Below are 14,526 nucleotides of genomic sequence, written 5' to 3'. Positions count from 1 at the left end.
AAACAAAGGATATAAAGCTGATAACATACACAAGGCATTTAATAAGGTAAATAAAATGGATAGAAATACACTACTAACAAATCTTAATAAAAATACCAAAAAACGAAAAGACACACCACTAATGATCACAACATACAATGAAGGTGCTAATGCCATTAAAACCATCTTAAACAAACACTGGCATATATTGAAAAAGGATACCCTTTTGAATGAAATAACTAAAAATAACCCTAAACTAGTCTTTAGAAAGGGCAAAAATATCAGAGCAAACATAGCACCAAGTAAATTAAAATCAACAAACAAAACTATAAAAACTACCAACTGGCTGCAAAACAAGACAAAAGGCTTCTTTAAATGCAACCGTCTCAATTGTGAGGCTTGCAAACATCACTACAATAATAATAAACCCACCAAAAAAATTACTTCATTCTCAAACCATAAAAGCTGGGAATTAGATTCAATTACTAACTGTAAAACAGATTATGTAGTGTATCTAATCGAATGTAATTGTGGGCTACAATACGTAGGGCGCACTATTAGACCCTACAAGACCAGACTTCTGGAACACATTAGAAATATAGAAAGTAGCTTCAAAAAACATAGTTAATCAAACCATTTCCGTTTAATACACAATTCTAATCCAGCATGTCTGAGAGGCACTATACTTGAACACATCAGGGATCCCCCGGAGGGTATAAGTAGAGAACTCCATCTAAGACGAAGGGAAACACAATGGATACACAAATTAGATTCCATGACCCCCAAAGGCCTCAATAAAGACATAGATATAGCAGCTTTCCTTATCCAGTAAGTCATATAATTCTAAAATTACAGAGTATGCAGTAACTCTTGTAAACAACATGTATGTGGCATTCATATCAATTCATTTCTTACAAGATTAAGAACTAATAACATACATTATAGTATCATTTATTCCATAACTAACACCAACAAAAATATAATGTGTTACATAGATACGTATTTATTATGACACACTAACTACTTTGTGATCAAATGATCAGAGTAATATATAAAACAGGAACTATAAATATGCAGATACTAACTAGCCTATGAGATCAATCTAAGCCCTGGACTCCAGAATCACGATGTATCAAGTTATAGCCTATATCCTATACATAAGAACAGGACTCAAATATACACTAAAGATATATTCCTACTATAGACGAAATAATAACTACTCAAAGGGGCTACATATAATTTAATAATCATAAGAAACTTATTATACTGAAATGTCCCTTATATATACTGTATTCCAAAACGTAATGGAGCGTACAATAAATACCCTATAAAGCAAAACCTAACCATACACGAGCTTTTAAATAAACAAGCAATATGTATGTATCATAAAAGAATAATCATACAAAAATACCGATCACACTATATGAATATATCGATAAGAATGTCCTCAAAAATGACAATTGAAAATATTAAGTATCCTGAAAACTACATATCCCATAAATCCTTGCTGTATTGGACCTATCAGGATACGTTTTTGTCCAATCACGTGTACTGATGTGTAACCAACCAATACACAAAAGCAGTATACTCACCATACTCAAACAAACGTGACACTAACGTCACGTAACGCGGGCCCATATGACCAATTATACGCTGAGGGCGTGCCGCCGCCTGAAGCGTACAAAACAACCGAAAACGGCCCAGCTTTCCATCTAACCCTCTGAAGAAGAAGGATTCAAACCTTTGAAACGCGTTAGGGAATTGACTTGTTTGTATACACATTTTAATTTATGTTCCATTTTGTTGTCTTTTGATAAGATTGTGCTCCTCCTTGCAGCTAGTCTCACTAGCGGTGCTTTATGTGCCATTTATGCTGCACTGCTTTGCTTACTTTGAAATACACCACAGCTGTATGCAAATTCTTTGCGAGGTCTGTAATTGTGACTGGGGATTTTGTATCCCATTCTAACCTGTGGAAAGGATTCCTCTAAATTATATGTGCCATATACATACCTCATACTGTTTGAGGATGTCAAATGTGAGTGCGATATAAACTGTATTTTTATGCTTTTTTAAGAAAATAAACGGTATTACACTATATATTTCCTTTGTGTCTCCCTGGGTATCCTCACGCCGGAGAAAGTTAATACCAGAGCAGAAAGAGCACTCCAAGAGGCCAACCACGAATCCATAGGAAGTATAAGGGATCTATTCATCATCAGAGGCATATCCCTGCATACTCCAAGAGGTCAACGAACACCACAAGCAGTATACAAGGAGGAAACCCAATCATCTATATATACCCCCAGTGCAGCATACTTACCTCATTCGATTGAGGTAATATCTGGTAAGGGTATTATATACCAACTATATCTATACAACCACTACATCTGGAGATTCACCACGATTTATATTACTTCTAGGACTCATATGAACATCGTTTCAGAGTTCATATATTTTATATGCTATTTTTAGCTGGACTTTTTATTGTTATTTTATTTTAATATATATATATTTTTCTTTTATTTTTTCTTTTATTTTCTATGTTCTTATTTGCTTTTTCCCATCCTTTATTCCTCACATACCACATCAGTATATTGGACATATAGGCGCTGTATCCACCTTTGAATATATATATATATATATATATATATATATATATATATATATATATATTTTTTTTTTTTATTAGGAACTTCCAATTCAAGTCAGGTACTTACACTAATTAGAGCTAAAACTCAGCTCTAAGTGTGATTGCAAGTAGGTATTAGCCCCTTGACTTCCCAGGCACAACAGGAACAGTCTGTTTTAAATAGTAAAATACAGCTTTATTAAAATATACAGGACTAAGACTAGACACTGTTACAAATAAACAAATGGACAGAGAGATTGCTAAGCCCTCTAAACAGCGTATAGTGGCACAGTGCTGTTGAGGCTATGATAAGTACATAAGTCCTTAGCAGCAATAACAGTGAAGACAGTCTATTAATGGTCCTTAAAAACCATAAATCTGACAATCGTTTCACCTTACTCCTAAGGCTTTATCAAGGAGTAAGTGTCTCAGTATCTTTGCAGGAACAAGGTATGGGATTTTATTCAACTCTTCTTTATTGTACCAAAAAAGGAAAATTATTTCAGACCAATTCTGGATCTGAAAACTCTAAACAAATATGTAAGAATTACAAACTTCAAAATGGAAACTAAAAGGACTATCCTGCCTTTTATTCAACAATGTCACTTTATGTCCACAATAGAATTACAGGATGTTTACCATCACATCCCTATCCGTCCAGAACATTAACAATTTCTGAGGTTCTCTTTTCTGGAAAAGCATTACCAGTTTGTTGCTCTCCCGTTTTGGCCTAGAAATAGCTCCAAGTATATTTACAAAGGTTCTCTGTGCCCTTTTATCTGTAATCAGAGTGCAGGGTATTGCAGTATTTGCTTATTTGGATGATATCTTGGTACTAGATCAATGTTTTAATTTAGCAGAATCTCACACAAAACAAGTATTGTTGTTTCTTCAAAGACATGCTTGGAGGATCAATTTACCAGAGTTCCTTGATACCTCAAACAAAAGTCACCTTTTTAGTTTTCCAGATAGATTCAGTGTTCATGACACTCTTCTTAACAGAAAAAAGACTAATACAATTGGTTTCAGCTTGTCTAAACCTTCAGTCTCTTTCATTCCATTCAGTGGTTATGTGTATGGAAGTACTAGGCCTCATGATTGCAGATTCGGACACAATACCATGTGCAGGAGCTCATTGGAATGAATCAGCTGGTGCTGTGTGCAAACCACCTAATTGCAGACCAACTAATCAGATTATATCAGATAGTTGTTACAACTCACTGGTGTTTGAATACTGCTGCACTGGGCACTCGCAGCATACGTGCGTATGCAGCTGAAAACAGCAATAACTTTTACTAGAAGCACTAGAAGTCAATTTTAAAAATACTTCTATTTAGCATTATAATGCACCCATGCACAATTCTACTTTGACCTTTCTATCCCTTTTAGTGTCTCCTACTTATTTTTAACTAGTGACACAGGCGCAGGTTCTGTGACACACCAGAGGTGTCTGACACCCTATTCTATAATCATGGCTGTCCTGGTCATTATTTACACTGCTCACGTGAGTCTAGATATGTGATCTGCAGGTTATATTTAGCCTTGAACCATTAGGTCAGTGGAATAGAGAGCAGTCGCTTATCCACCCCCCTGACTACGCTCTTCACATCCATAGCTGACCTCTTCCTGTAGTCGGAAACAAGATGATGGGGAGCCTAGCAGTAATATGTTGTGTTGTATACATCACTGCTGAATAAAGCAAAACCATAAACGTTGTTCCTACAGGAGATTAACTTGTTGCTACCACAGCAACTGTACATTTAGATCCAGCTCTGTTTAAAAACTAAGATGCCTAACCATGTGGAAATCTGTAGAAACTAGACACCCCAGGGTATTAACCAAGAGGTACTTTGACACTTTAGGAAAGATTTGAGTTGTTTAAAATTGCATGTAAGAAAAAAAAAATGGGTTTCATGTCCATGGGCATACGCAGAAATTTTTCCAGTAGGGGGGCAAAAAAGTGAAATATACCCAGACATAAAAGTAAATATATATATAGATATACACATATATATATATATATATACACACACAGTGTATATATATATATGTGTATATATATATATATATATATATATATATATATATATATATATATATATATATATATATATATATATATATATACTGTTGCATATGGGCTATACATTCCTACCAGGAGAAGGCAAATTTCCCAAACTTTAAAAGCCTATAAATACCCCTCCCACCTCACAGGTGGTTGAAGTATGATAAGGTGCTTGATTTCTTCAGTGAAAGGTGCTTCAGAGCATACTAAAGCCTGGTTCCCCTCCAGAGTATATATATATAGCCTAGGGACAGGCACTATAATCCTCAATGTTTTTTGCACATAGGAATTGATGGAAGACCATCAGATAGATTATGAGTTTTGCATTATGGCCCATAACTCTGCTTTTTCCCTAACGCCGCTATTACAAGTCTTGTCGGTATAGGTGTACCGCACACCTTTTTGGCCGTCACGCAACGTCAGTCCCGCACTTTAAAAAAAGTCATTTTTCAATGGGACTTCCATAGCGCCGGTATTACGAGTTTTGCGGTGAGGCCAAAAAGCGAGCGGTACACCCTAAAATGACAAGAACCGTACCGCCATCTAAAGTCAGTAGTTATGAGTTTTATTCTACAAAGCTGCACCATAAAACTCATAACTAAACTGTCACAAAGTAAACTAACTATTAACCCCTAAACCGAGGCCCTCCCGCATCACAAACACTATAATAAAATTATTAACCCCTAATCTGCCGCTCCAGACATCGCCGCCACTTAAAAAAATGTATTAACCCCTATTCCGCCGCTCCCCGACATCGTCGCCACTATAATAAACCTATTAACCCCTAAACCGCCGCCCTCCCGCATTGAAAACACTATTTAAAGATTATTAACCCCTAATCTGCCGTCTGCCCACACCACTGCTATAATAAACCTATTAACCACTAAACCGCAAGCCCCCCACAACGAAATATACTAAATTAAACTATTAACCCCTAAACCTCTGGCCTTCCACATCACTAAATAAATATATTATTCCCTAACGTAACCCTAAGCCTAAGTCTTACCCTAGCCCTAACACCCCCTAACTTAAATATAATTAAAATAAATCTAAATAAAACTTACAATTATTACCTAAATAATTCCTATTTAAAACTAAATACATACTTACCTGTAAAATAAAACCTAAGCTAGGTGCAATATAACTAATAGTTATATTGTAGCTATCTTAGGTTTTATTTTTATTTCACAGGCAAGTTTGTATTTATTTTAACTATTTACTAACAACCTAGTTAAAATAAATACAAACTTACCTGTAAAATAAAACCTAACCTGCCTTACACTAAAACCTAACATTACAATAAAATAAAATAAATTAATAAAATACAATTATCTTAATAAAAAAAAAAACACACTAAATTACACAAAATAAAAAACAAAATTATCAAAAATAAAAACGAATTACTCCTAATCTAATAGCCCTATCAAAATAAAAAAAAAACTAGCCTACACTAAACTGCCAATAGCCCTTAAAAGGGCCTTTTCCGGGGCATTGCCCCAAAGAAATCAGCTCTTTTACCTGTAAAATTCTATCAGCCAATAGGAATTAAAGGGGAAAAAATCTTATTGGCTGTTGCAATCAGCCAATAGGATTGAGCTTTCATCCTATTGGCTAATCCAATCTGCAACAGCCAATAGGATTTTTTCCCCTTTAATTCCATATTGGCTGATAGAATTCTATCTGCCAATCGGAATGTAAGGGACGCCATCTTGAATGACGTCACTTAAAGGGAACCTTCATTTTCCAGCGGCGACCGTAAGAAGAGGATGCTCCACGCCGCATGTCTTGAAGATGGACCCGCTCCGCGCCGGATGGATGAAGATGCTGTCTGGATGAAGACTTCTGCCCGCTTGGATGAGGACTTCTGCCCACTTGGATGAAGACTTCTGCTGCCTGGATGAGGATGGATGTTCGGTCTTAAAAAACTGTAAGTGGATCATCGGGGGTTAGTGTTAGGTTTTTTTAAAGGTTTATTGGGTGGGTTTTATTTTTAGATTAGGGTTTGGGCACCGTAAAAGAGCTAAATGCCCTTTTAAGGTAAATGCCCATCCAAATGCCCTTTTCAGGGCAATGGTTAGCTTAGGTTTATTTGGATAGAATTTTATTTGGGAGGTTTGGTTGTGTGGGTGGTGGGTTTTACTGCTGGGGGGTTGTTTGTAAAAAAAATTTACAGGTAAAAGAGCTGATTTCTTTGGGGCAATGCCCCGCAAAAAGCCCTTTTAAGGGCTTTTGGCAGTTTAGTGTAGGCTAGGGTTTTTTTTATTTGGGGGGGCTTTTTTATTTTGGGTGGGCTTTTTTATTTTAATAGGGCTATTAGATTAGGAACAATTCATTTTTATATTTGATCATTTTGTTTTTTATTTTGTGTAATTTAGTGTTTATTTTTTTTGTAATTTAGATAATTGTATTTTATTAATTTTATTTTATTGTAATGTTAGGTTTAAATGTAAGGCAGGTTAGGTTTTCTTTTACAGGTAAGTTTGTATTTACTTTAACTAGGTAGCTAGTAAATAGTTAATAACTATTTACTAACTAGTCTACCTAGTTAAAATAAATACACGTTAGGGTTATGCTTAGGGTTACGTTAGGGGTTAATATATTTATGTAGTGTTAGTGATGTGGGAGGCCAGAGGTTTAGGGGTTAATAACTTTAGTATAGTGGCGGAGACATTGGGGGCGGCAGATTAGGGGCTAATAAGTGTAGGTAGGTGGCGGCGATGTTAGGGCCAGCAGATTATGGGTTAATAACTGTAATGTAGGTGGTGGCGATGTTAGGGGTGGCAGATTAGGGGTTAATAAGTGTATTTAGGTGGCAGCGATGTTAGGGGCAGCAGGTTAGGGGTTAATAACATTATGTAAGTTGCGGCAATGTCGGGGGCGGCAGATTAGGGGTGCTTAGACGTCATTTTTATGTTAGGGTGTTAGGTTTAAACATAACTTTTTCTTTCCCCATAGACATCAATGGGGCTGCGTTACGGAGCTTTTCATTCCGCGATCGCAGGTGTTAGGCTTTTTTTTAGCCGACTCTCCCCATTGATGTCTATGGGGAAATCGTCCCCGAGCACATCAAAACGCCGCTTGTATTTGGGTGAGGTATGGAGCTCAACACCACCATTACGCCCGCACAAGCCGGGTTTTTCAAAACCTGTAATAGCAGCGCTATAGGGAGGTGAAATAACGACACCTTTGTGGCGGTCGTTAATTTCCCTATAGTGCTCAAAACTCGTAATCTAGCTGCATATGAATTACAGCCCATGAAGGGCATACATAACAAGTGCAGCGATGCAGCCTTTTTTCTTAGAAGGGGGCATACATAACAAGGGGGTTATTATTATGCTCTGAATGTGTCAAAACTTACTCGGAGCAGGCTATATTTTATCGGCATAGCAGGGGGCATACTTAAACCTTCCTATCATTTTTTACACTTTAGGCGCACAAGCACACACACTGTGACATCTTTTAAGGGACAGTCATAGCACGTCATCAAATCGCGCCATATAGTGCGCACTTTAAAAAAATTGCGCCATCCTATCCTTAAAAAACACCACCCACAACAACTTGCGCCCTAAATCGCACATACACGCTAGATGCTCCATTATATGTTCATGTTACATAACAATGCGATCTTTAAACAACATTATAGTTAAAAATTGTTTTGTGCTAATCTGACTTTAGTTGGTTTTCTGGGCTACTGCTCAGCACTTTTATAGTCTTTTGCAATCTATTAGAATTATTATAATAATAGTATATTGTTGCAACTTTAATGTTTATGTTTTATTTGCATTAATGGAGCAGCACCAGCCTATCCCTGATAAGGTCAGCTCAGATTTTACCTTCTACTAGTAATATATGTACTGACCAACAAAATACTGAAATATCTTCTAATGATGAGGATTCCTCTGATTCTGAGGCTCCCTCATAAGAGACAGAACCTGATCATTCCTCCTTTTTATTTAAAATTAAACACATTCATTCTATTTTGAAGGAAGTTTTAGTCACTTTAGGGATGGAAGAAGCTAAACCTTCTGATGATAAACCCTGTAATCATTAAAATTCAGTATATAAAACGGTTGTTAATCTTCCTGAGATTTTACCTATACCTGATGCTATCTCTAATATGATTGCTAAACAATGGTCTGAACCAGGTACCTCTTTTAACCCTTCTGCAAGGCTTAAAATCGATATCCTTTACCTGCTGCTAACAGAGTTATGGGAAATAGTCCCCAAAGTTGATGGGGCCATTTCCACTCTAGCTAAACATACTACTATTCCTTTATAAGACAGTACTTCTTTTAAAGACCCTTTAGATAGAAAACTTGAATCTTATCTAAGAAGGGCATATTTACATACTGGATATATTCTTAGACCAGCCATATCTATTGCTGACGTAGATGCTGCTTCTACTTTCTGGTTATACAGTCTTGCTCAGCAGTTATCTACTGAACCTGAATGTTCCAATATTTTGAATTTACTTAAACATGAGAATAATTTTATCTGCGATGCAGTATTAGATATCATGAAAAGTAACATTAAAACTATGACCCCTATTTAAGAAAGTCTGGCGGACCTGATCCGACAATGCGGATCAGGTCCGCCAGACCTTGCTGAATACGGCGAGCAATACGCTTGCCGTATTCAGCATTGCACCAGCAGCTCACAAGAGCTGCTGGTGCAACGCCGCCCCCTGCAGACTCGCGGCCAATGAGCCGCCAGCAGGGGGTGTCAATCAACCCGATCGTACTCGATCGGGTTGATTTCCGGCGATGTCTGTCTGCCTGCTCAGAGCAGGCGGACAGGGTTATGGAGCAGCGGTCTTTGTGACCGCTGCTTCATAACTGCTGGTTCTGGCGAGCCTGCAGGCTCGCCAGGAACACGGGGCATCAAGCTCCATTCGGAGCTTGATAGATAGGCCCCTATGTCTTTAGCTATTCTTACCAGAAGAGCCTTATGGCTTAAATCATGGAGTTTCTAAAACATTGTGCATAAATCTGTTAAAGGGCCACTGTAAGTATATATTTTCTATGGCTGTTACTAACTAACTACCCCAAATACGCTTTTTATCAATAGCATTTCATTAACATATCTCTACCGTATAGCAGAAATCTTGTCTGCAAATTTAATTGTTTTCCAAACCCGCTCTGTACCAATCCGTTTACAATACCTAGGTTTCAAAATGGCGCTTTAAACACAAAGTTATTGGTTTAAGTATTTTGAACACTCAGTGCTGAAAATAGTGGGCAGGATAACGTGACATCATCGGCGAATAAAAGATATAACTTTTAGAACGTTATTAAACTTCGTTTTGGAGAAAATATAGGTCAGTAGGTTTTAATTAATGTTTATTAACTTTAATATGTTAGTTGTTTGGCTTAAAAATTATAACAGAAAGTAATCCTTTAAGGATATAGTTCTTATGATAGTAAGCTTTGGATGATCCAAGTAATTCCAAGCTGTGTCTCCAGGGGGAGATATGTAAAGGAAAGAGAGAGAAACAATAGTGCACTCTGTATATGTGTATATATATATATATATATATATATATATATATATATATATATATATATATATATATATATATATATATATATATACACACAATGGATATAAAAAGTCTACACACCCCTGTTAAAATGTCAGGTTTCTGTGATGTAAAAAAATTAGACAAAGATAAATCATTTCAGAACTTTTTCCACCTTTAATGTGACCTATAAACTACACAACTCAATTGAAAAACAAACTGAAATCTTTAAGGTGGAGGGAAGTAAACCAAACAAACTAAAATAATGTGTTTGCATAAGTGTGCACACCCTATTATAACTGGGGATGTAGCTGTGTTCAGAATTAAGCAATCACATTCAAAACCATGTTAAATAAGTCATCACACACCGGCCATAATTTAAAGTGCATTTGATTAACCCCCGAATAAAGTTCAGCTGTTCTAGTAGGTCTTTCCTGACATTTTCTTAGCCGAGTCCTACACAAAAGCCATGGTCCGCAGAGAGCTTCCAAAGCATCAGAGGGATCTCATTGTTAAAAGGTATCAGTCAGGAGAAGGGTACAAAAGAATTTCCAAGGCATTAGATATACCATGGAACACAGTGAAGACAGTCATCATCAAGTGGAGAACATATGGCACAACAATGACATTAACAAGAACTGGATGTCCCTCCAAAATTGATGAAAAAACAAGAAGAAAACTGGTCTGGGAGGCTACCAAGAGGCCTACAGCAACATTAAAGGAACTGCAGGAATATCTGGCAAGTACTGGCTGTGTGGTACATGTGACAACAATCTCCCGTATTCTTCATATGTTTGGGCTTTGGGGTAGACGGCAAGACGGAAGCCTTTTCTTACAAAGAAAAACATCCAAGCCCAGCTTAATTTAGCAAAAACATCTGAAGTGTCCCAAAAGCATGTTGCAAAAGGTGTTCTGGTCTGATGAAACCAAGGTTGAACTTTTTGGCAATAATTCCAAAAGATATGTTTGCCGCAAAAACAACACTGCATATCACCAAAAGAACATCATACCCACAGTGAATCATGGTGATGGCAGCATCATACTTTGGGGCTATTTTTCTTCAGCTGGAACTGGGGCCTTATTCAAGGTAAAGGGAATTATGAACACTTCCATATACCAGTTAATATTGGCACAAAACCTTCATGCTTCTGCTAGAAAGCTGAACATGAAGAGGAACTTCATCTTTCAGCATGACAACGACCCAAAGCATACATCTAAATCAACAAAGGAATGGCTTCACCAGAAGAAGATTAAAGTTTTGGAATGGCCCAGCCAGAGCCCAGACCTGAATCCAATCGAAAATCTGTGGGGTGATCTGAAGAGGGCTGTGCACAGGAGATGTCCTCGCAATCTGACAGATTTGGAGTGTTTTTGCAAAGAAGAGTGGGCAAATCTTGCCAAGTCAAGATGTGCCATGCTGATAGACTGATACCCCAAAAGAGTGCTGTAATAAAATCAAAAGTTGCTTCAACCATATTATTTTATTTTTTTACATGACAGAAACCTGCCATTTTAACAGGGGTGTGTAGACTTTATATATCCGCTGTATGTGTATATATAAATATATATATATATATATATATATATATATTTATTAGGAACTTCCAATTCAAGTCAGGTACTTACACTAATTAGAGCTAAAACTCAGCTCTAAGTGTGATTGCAAGTAGGTATTAGCCCCTTGACTTCCCAGGCACAACAGGAACAGTCTGTTTTAAATAGTAAAATACAGCTTTATTAAAATATACAGGACTAAGACTAGACACTGTTACAAATAAACAAATGGACAGAGAGATTGCTAAGCCCTCTAAACAGCGTATAGTGGCACAGTGCTGTTGAGGCTATGATAAGTACATAAGTCCTTAGCAGCAATAACAGTGAAGACAGTCTATTAATGGTCCTTAAAAACCATAAATCTGACAATCGTTTCACCTTACTCCTAAGGCTTTATCAAGGAGTAAGTGTCTCAGTATCTTTGCAGGAACAAGGTATGGGATTTTATTCAACTCTTTTTTATTGTACCAAAAAAGGAAAATTATTTCAGACCAATTCTGGATCTGAAAACTCTAAACAAATATGTAAGAATTACAAACTTCAAAATGGAAACTAAAAGGACTATCCTGCCTTTTATTCAACAATGTCACTTTATGTCCACAATAGAATTACAGGATGTTTACCATCACATCCCTATCCGTCCAGAACATTAACAATTTCTGAGGTTCTCTTTTCTGGAAAAGCATTACCAGTTTGTTGCTCTCCCGTTTTGGCCTAGAAATAGCTCCAAGTATATTTACAAAGGTTCTCTGTGCCCTTTTATCTGTAATCAGAGTGCAGGGTATTGCAGTATTTGCTTATTTGGATGATATCTTGGTACTAGATCAATGTTTTAATTTAGCAGAATCTCACACAAAACAAGTATTGTTGTTTCTTCAAAGACATGCTTGGAGGATCAATTTACCAGAGTTCCTTGATACCTCAAACAAAAGTCACCTTTTTAGTTTTCCAGATAGATTCAGTGTTCATGACACTCTTCTTAACAGAAAAAAGACTAATACAATTGGTTTCAGCTTGTCTAAACCTTCAGTCTCTTTCATTCCATTCAGTGGTTATGTGTATGGAAGTACTAGGCCTCATGATTGCAGATTCGGACACAATTCCTTTTGCTCGTTTTCATATGAGACCTCTTCAGCTTTGTATGCTACCTCAATGGTGCAAGAATTATACTCAAATTTTACTACAGATATTCTTGGATCCCAATACGCACCTTTCTCTGACTTGGTGGATAAATCAACAATCTATTCTTCAGGGGACTTCTTTTGCTTGGTCTGTGATCACCACAGATGCAAGTCTTACAGGTTGAGGAGTTGTTCGGGGTCTCTGACAGCAGGAGTTTGGAATCCTCGGGAGGCGAGGTTACCAATCAATATTTTGGAACTCTGTGCTCTCTTCAGGGCCCTTCAGGCTTGGCCCCTATTGTAGAAAGAGCCTTATCTCCGTTTCCAGACAGACAGTATCACGACAGTGGCCTATGTCAATCATAAAGGGGGAACTCGAAGTTCCCCAGCCTTGATAGAGGTATCTCAAATCCTTTCTTGGGCAAAAACCAACTCCTGCCTCACCACTGAGATTCACATCCCAGGTGTAGTCAAATGGGAGGCAGATTACCTCAGTCATCAGTCCCTACATCCAGGAGAGTGGTCTCTCCACCATGATGTGTTCTGATTGTAGAATTTTGGGGCCTAACCAAAATAGATCTGATGGCCTCTCATTTGAACAAGAAACTTCCCAGGTACCTTGCGAGGCCCATGGATCCAAAGGGGGAGGTGTTGGATGCTCTATCAGTTCCCTGGTTTTAACAGCGTGCTTATATATTCCCCCCTCTGGTTCTGCGTCCCAGAATAATTTCCAAAATCAAAATGGAACGGTCATTTGTAATCCTGATGGTGGGTGGCCTCACAGAATTTGGTATCCACCTCTGGTCCGAATGTCCAGTTGCCTGCCGCAGCCTCTTCTTCTAAGGCCAGACCTTCTGTCTCAAGGTCCCTTCTTCCATCCAGATCTAAAGTCTCTAAACTTAATGGCATGGAAATTGAACGCTTAGTTCTCAGTCATAGAAGATTCTCTGACTCTGTGATTAACACTATGATTTAGGCCCGCAAGCCTGTTTCTAGAAAGATCTATCACAAAGTTTGGAAAGTGTATATTTTGTGGTGTTCTACCCATGATTATGCCTGGCATTCTTTTAGAATTCCTAGGATTCTTCAGTTTCTTCAGGACAGTTTAGATAAAGGTTTATCTGCCCTTTCTGTAATGTTTCAAAGGAAAATTGCTAATCTTCCTGATATTCATTGTTTTGTTCAGGCTCTAATCCGGATAAAACCTGTTATTAGGCCTATTTCTCCTCCTTGGAGTCTTAACCAAGTATTAAAGGTTTTACAAGCTCCTCCCTTTGAGCCTATGCATACATTGGACATTAAACTACTTTCTTGCTAGAAGAGTTTTTGAATTGTCTGCTCTCTCTTGTGAGTCTCCTTATCTGATTTTTCATCTGGATAAAAAGTTGTTTTGCAAACTACTTTTAATTTTTTTTACCTAAAGTTAACTCACACAACATTAATAGGGAAATTATTGTTCCCTCCTTGTGTCCTAATCCTAAAAATGCTACTGAAAAAGTTTTGCATTCTTTGGATGTTGTTAGATCATTGAAATATTATATTGATACTACTAAGGATTTCAGACAGACTTCTAGTCTGTTTGTTCTTTTTTCTGGTCCTAAGAAAGGCCAGAAGGCCTCGGCTATTTCTTTAGCCTCTTGGTTGAAACTTGTGATTC

Source organism: Bombina bombina, chromosome 8 (genome assembly GCF_027579735.1).
Source record: "Bombina bombina isolate aBomBom1 chromosome 8, aBomBom1.pri, whole genome shotgun sequence".
NCBI classification, from domain to species: domain Eukaryota; kingdom Metazoa; phylum Chordata; class Amphibia; order Anura; family Bombinatoridae; genus Bombina; species Bombina bombina.
This window is presented reverse-complemented; position numbering follows the sequence as displayed.